The sequence below is a fragment of the Phodopus roborovskii genome, unplaced genomic scaffold (genome assembly GCF_943737965.1).
Source record: "Phodopus roborovskii unplaced genomic scaffold, PHOROB, whole genome shotgun sequence".
In the NCBI taxonomy this organism is placed as follows: domain Eukaryota; kingdom Metazoa; phylum Chordata; class Mammalia; order Rodentia; family Cricetidae; genus Phodopus; species Phodopus roborovskii.
Genome location: NW_026126418.1, coordinates 22,449,375 through 22,455,909, shown reverse-complemented (window position 1 = coordinate 22,455,909; position 6,535 = coordinate 22,449,375). Strand labels below are relative to the sequence as shown.

The following is a 6,535-nucleotide window of genomic DNA, read 5'->3' as shown; positions in this document are numbered from 1 at the left end:
TCTATTACAAGCAGATTTCCCGCCAGCCAGAGAGAGGGTCTAGACCTCTTCTCAAGTCTCTACATCTTGAATCTTCTACTATATCTCCCAGAATCCTTCTTGTCTCCTAGTTCCTCCAATCTTGCCTTCCTATTTCCCAACAGTTTTTTCTTTATTCATTAACCAATCAGAGAAACATATTTATAGAATGGCATCTCCCATCATCTCCTCTTTTCTGTCTAAAATAAAAAGATATGTTTTAACTATAACATAGTAAAATATGTAACAAAACAATTATCAAATAAGAACTATAGTTAAAAATATTTAGTCCATTAACATTTAGCAAGATTTAAAGAAAATATTCCATCATCTATCATATCTTTGTGAGTCTAAACTCTTATTTGTAACTTATCTTTAATATTAAGGAATGCTATAACCATACCTGTCTGTCTTCAACTCCCTCAAAGATCACAGGATAATATATAAACTCTAGAAATGACAGAGACAACTCAGCTACCAGGTCTCTACATCTTGAATGTTACACTACATCTCCCAGAACCCTCCTTGTTTCCTAGTCCTGCCTTCTTGCCTTCCTATTTGCCAACAGTGCTTTATTTTTCAACCAATCAGAGAAACATATTACAGAATGACATGTCCCATCACCCCTTCACTCCCCTCTCCTTTCCTCCCTTCTTCTGTTTTACTTTATCCTACTCAGCCCCCACTCTTGCATCTCTCCCTCTCTTTTCCTCTCCCCCTCCCTCTTTCTTGTCCTCTCTCCTTGCTCTCCCCACATATACACCTTGACTGACTAATACAGTTAGTTTCCAAATTCTACCTTTAAACATATCAAAGGATGTTTATTGCCTTTGAGATCTGATTTAGACAGCAGTTAAGGTCTGGAAAAGAGTTAATTCTCCTGCCTTAACCACTTTGTTCTCTCTACTTCAGTATTCCTGATGGTTCAAAGTCCTACATCTTCTTTTATTGTCTTATTTGCTCCTTTGTCTCTAGTCTTTCCTTTCTTCACATACTCTTTTATAATGTTTTAAAGGGTTCTCTAAACCCCCCTTATTCCACCCTTACTGTTACATAAAGGAAGCAAATACTATGCCTTTCTTGATTACTTAAATATATTCATAAAAGTTTTTAAGTAAACTTTATTATAATAACTTACAATTTCAAATTATCACACAGTGAAATTAACCAGACCCTAACTGCTATACAGTTAGGATCTGTTTAGAAATAATTAGAAAGAGTTTTCTTAACAGACAATTTCTCACACATTTCATATTGTGCAGTACTAAAGTGATTGGCTAATTAATAGGCCTTTGGAAAAGAATAATGAAGTAAACAGCCAATATATCACTTACTTATAGTGTGAAATTTCACAAGTCATAAGAACTTTGAAAATTTCTATTAACACTTCAAAGAATGCAAAAATGCTGATCTCAGACATTGTATACTTAAATATTGAGTATACAATTTGTTATGTGGTATTTAATATGAACAATTTTGTGTTTATATGAATACATATGAAAAATAAAAATATGGCATTTTACCAGTCAACTTTTTATTACAAGTGTTCACATGTATTTAATGATTTTGAAATTTTTATATTTCAATAATTTCTAAATTAATTTAATTTTATACATTTTATACCTTTATTTTAATAATATTGAAAACCATGAAAATGTTGAGTCAGTATGTATTAATATTTAGTGTATTGATATTCACATTAAAAATCCATTTAAAAATTATTATTATTACTGACATTTTATATGTTCACAGAAATAAAATTTATTTATAAAAATAACAACTACAGGGAAAATCAGAAATACTGAAAAAATCAGAAACCTTTGTAGTTTTGGAATTTAAAAATTTTTATTTCATTAAAGACATATTTTCTAACTGCTCTGAATTCAATTTTAAATAAAATAATTTCATTTGAACCATAAATAAAATCCATCTTATACCAGGCATTGTGATGCATATCTTTAATTCCAACACTTGGGAGGCAGAGGCATTAGGATATTTGTGAGATTGGCCAGCCTAGTCTACATAGTTCCAGGACAGCCTGAGCTACAAAGTGAAACCCTGTCTCTAAAACTTCCCCTGCCTCCCAAAATCCATTCTGAACATATACCATATAAAATGATGATTTTAATGTTTGTTTATTTGCTTCTGGAGTACAGTAATGTGACTACTTCCCATACTTAGCAAGGGATAATTTCTTGAAAGGAATTCACTGTGGGTATGACCACACTAATGGAACATTGAAATCTATTGCTCTATCTCTTAATTTGAATGGAATTAATATATCAAATTGTTACATAATGTGTTCAATGAATGGCACACTTATTCACTATGGTATAAAGACTTCCCTATTGTCAGAATATTTTATCTTATAATATTAAAAATTACAATCATTAATATTACTGCTGCTTTGGTAAAAAAAAAAATCTCTTTATGTAATGGGAAGCTATCAAAACCTTAGTAGTGAATATCTTCTCCAGTTCATACATTTTGTTACGAGAAAAAGCTTTATTTTTAAATTAATTAGCCATAGTTTTTCTAGAAATGTAGGGTACTGCTGAAAAAAATTAGTTCCCATAACTCAAACATGTCCTGGAAATTGTACCTTTACAAAAAAGAAAAAGGTTGGATATATAGTTTGCTCTTTCATAGATAAGAAAAAATATTTATGTTCAAAAAGCAACCAAATATTTTATTGAGTCAATATTTACGTTGTTATATTGAATATTTTCAATGTATACTTTGCTTATAATATATATGTATGTATGAGTGTGTGTGTGTGTGTGTGTGTGTGTGTGTGTGTGTGTGTGTGGTCCCTTGAATCTTGTTGCTCACATAGATTAAAGACATCAGATCTCTCTTGAGTAGAATTTATGGGCAGGCCTGAGCTGATAAACATGAGTGCTAAGATTTGAACTTGGTCTTGTGCAAGAGCTGTAGTAATCTTAAATGCTGACCCATCTTTGCTGCTCAGTTTTGAGCACTTTCTCATATATTTTTGACTATTTGTACGTTTATGTGAAAAATATAAATGTGTATGAAATTATAATAAAGTGCTTTTAATATATGAACAAATATGTGTCATTAATTGCAATTGACCTTAAAAATTATTGAAGTATTATGCTGGTACAAAACCAATGAATGGCTGCTTATGCACTCTGGGATTGTGGCGCTCGGCGTCTAGGATCGTCTGGGATCGTGCAGAGCCAAGATTTCACGGGCAATGAGCTTCCTCAAGAGCTTCCCGCCACCTGCGTGGGAAGATGGGCTCCAGATGCAGCAGCCAGACACCAAGGCTGTGCTGAACGGGAAGGGGGCTCGGCTCCGGCGCCCTTTACCAAGCCGCCTGTCTTGGTTAGATGGTTCTGGATTAGAATTTTCAACTGGAATACCCTACGATTAGTTAACATGCGATTTCCAGGGACCCAAATACTTATCCTCGAGAGCATGTTATGGTGAATGCCAAATTTGGAGAAGAATCGAAAGAATCTCTCTCTGATGAAGATGAGGAAGACGTCGATGAAGTTGAACCCATTACTGAATTTAGATTTGTGTCCAGTGATAAATCAGCATTGGAGGCAATGTTCACTGCGATGTGTGAATGCCAGGCCCTGAATCCAGAACCTGAGAATGAAGACTGATGATTACGATGGAGAAGAGTATGATGTGGAAGCACATGAACAAGGACAGGGGACATCCCTACATTTTACACCTAGAAGAAGGATTATCCCATTTAACAGCAGAAGGGCAAGCCACATTGGAGAGGTTAGAAGGAATGCTTTCTCAGTCTGTGAGCAGCCAATATAACATGGCAGGAGTCAGGACAGAAGATTCAGTAAGAGATTATGAAGATGGCATGGAGGTAGATACCACACCAACTGTTGCTGAGCAGTTTGATGATGCAGATGTTGATCAATGAAGATGATTTGTGCTGCTAAACAATTATCTCATAATGGTAGGCAAGAACTTGGTGCGTCTTCCAGTCCAGAGTGGGGCTGGTGAAAGGCTTTTTCTTTCTCCAAAACTTACTTTGCAAGACAGACTAAAATGAGACAGTAAGCTGTCACCAGCAGAAGAGACTGAGAACTTCATCAACATAGATGAATTAACTGAGTGGGTATTTTTGGCTCTCATTTACCCCCAAGCTTCCTGGTCGAAGTGTCTTCCTTAATAGGCCTCTAATTCCTGCCTTTGCAGTATGTACATCTGTCAGCCAGAAGGCCTATGAGGTGAAATGTACAGAGCTCACACTATACAGACTGGGTAAGAAAAACACTGAGAAGAGAAGTACAGGCCTCAGAGGAGGCAGGCTCTATCTAGTCTAGCCTTTTCCACAGAGGCATGGGTCCTTTACTTCAGGCTGACTCTAGGTCACCTCCAGGGAACACCTTGCCAGGACACAATAATTCTGTGCTAGCTTCTGCCCTCCTCCTCTTTCCCCAGTTGCTCTATTACATTCTCCCAGCATAGATCCTTGACTGTCTGCCCTCTTGGCTTTCTGTAACATAATAAGTAAAGTGTAATGAAGTCTGCAAAGTACACTTTGATGTTTTTGTCTTTGTAATAGTTAATAAATCTAGATTTTCTATATCAAAAAAAAAAAAAAACAATGAATGTAAAATACAAGAGTCTTAAAATACTAAGGATAATGTCATGAACTTGCTTAAGATGCTACATGGTATGATATAAACTAAATAAAGAATAAAATAAAACACAGAGTACAGGTGGACACATGCAAAAATCTACGTTTATATAGAAAAAATGTACATTTTAAGATACGTTGTTTTATAAATATAATAAATAAAAATTGATAGAAATAGAAAAATGAGTTAAGAGATTATGTTATGTAGCAAATGTAGGAAGTTAATAAATACTGTATGTGAGATAATCAACAGAGAGTTCATCTACAGGAAAGCTATACATTTTTCTCAACAAAACCTTATAGGTAAGAAAATCACCATTAAAAGATTTGCAAGGATACTTAACAACAGGAGTGAGAAGAGACAGGATTAAGCAAGCAGTTAACATTCATTCTCAAAAGGCAATAAGGAGAAAGATACAAAGTAAACTTTAAAATACATTTTATAAAATAGAGAAATATAAAGGATATGAGCCCTTGATAAAAGAAATGATGCTATTTCTATTTATGATAAATAGTGCTGTGAAAAAGACTTAAAGGAAAAAAAATTCTATTTTATATGAGAGACAGATTTTTGTCAAGAATTAATTTCTGGTAAGAAACAAAAGGAATAGAATGCCAACCATTTTATGAAGACAAAGGAAATGTAGAGAGAAACAAGTGTATGAAATACCATATGAGACGAGTTCCTGCCCACAAGATCCTTGACCCCCAAATCCAGGCCTCTGCTAAAGAAAGAGGCCTCAGCTGGAGAGTTCCAGTTTCCAGTGAGATCTGACTACCCTGCAAAACCTTCCCAAGTTTCAGCTCAGCTTTGTCCTCTTCTGCCAGCTATTGGCCAGAGGTGAGTCTGAGCCCAATTGGGCTGCCTCTCCCCTACAACCTCTCCCCCCCCCCTCCGCACTCTCTGGGTTGGCCCCTGATCCCACTGCTCCTGTGTCCTGTCCCCATCTAGAGCACCCTTGGAGCTCTGATACACCCCCACCCATCCCCACCGTGAGCCTGCCCCCCTACCATGTGCCCTACCCTACCCACAGTCCTACCACTCTGGTTAAACACTGGGACAGAGGGTGGAGCCAACAGTCCACCCTACTTCGGAGACTTCTCAGAACAATGCTGAACAAAGGAGACCTGCATATCCAAGCGGGACCATGCATAATTTCCAGCTGCTTGGTCTCTGACCCCTACCTCCAGTCCTCTGCTGGAGTCCCTGGCTCCTCCCAGAGATCCGCCATCTCTGCAAGACCACTGTGAGTTCCTGCTGGCATCTTATACTGGACCCTCATCCTTGACCCCATCCCTGGGTCCCTGTCTGCAGAGAGACCTCCTATACAGCTTGGACCACACAGAGCTACAGATATTGAATCTCTGACCCACATAAGCCCACTGGGGAAGTACCACAGAGAGAGGGGGAGACTCCACCAACACCTACTGGAAGAAGCTATGGGAAGAAGGCAATACAAGAAAACCCCTAAAAACAGAAAGGCAAGCATGACACCACCAGAATCTAGGGAATCTACACCAACTAGAATGGAACACAACAACAAAGCAGTGGAAGCAGAAGGGAACGACTTAAAAATTACCATCATAAAAATGATAGAGGCCCTCAAAGAAGATGTGAGAAAATCCCTTAAAGAAATGGAGGAAAAAACAAACAAAAAAGTGGAAGAAATGAACAAATTCCTTAAGGAAAGTACAGAAAGCCAAGGAAAAACAATTAAGCAGGGGAAAGAAAATGGTTCAAGACTTGAAAACTGAAATAGAGAAAATAAAGGTAACATAAACTGAAGGAATGCTGGAAATAGAAATACTGGGCAAAAAATCGGGAACTACAGACACAAGCATAACCAACAGAATTCAAGAGATGGAAGAGAAAATCTC

The 6,535-nt window shown here is 37.0% G+C and overlaps 1 pseudogene; it reads left to right on the top strand.

Annotated features, from left to right (window-relative positions):
• Window positions 1-3,232: 3,232 nt before the first annotated feature.
• On the top strand, window positions 3,233-4,095 carry LOC127222353 (methylosome subunit pICln-like; annotated as a pseudogene).
• Window positions 4,096-6,535: the final 2,440 nt, after the last annotated feature.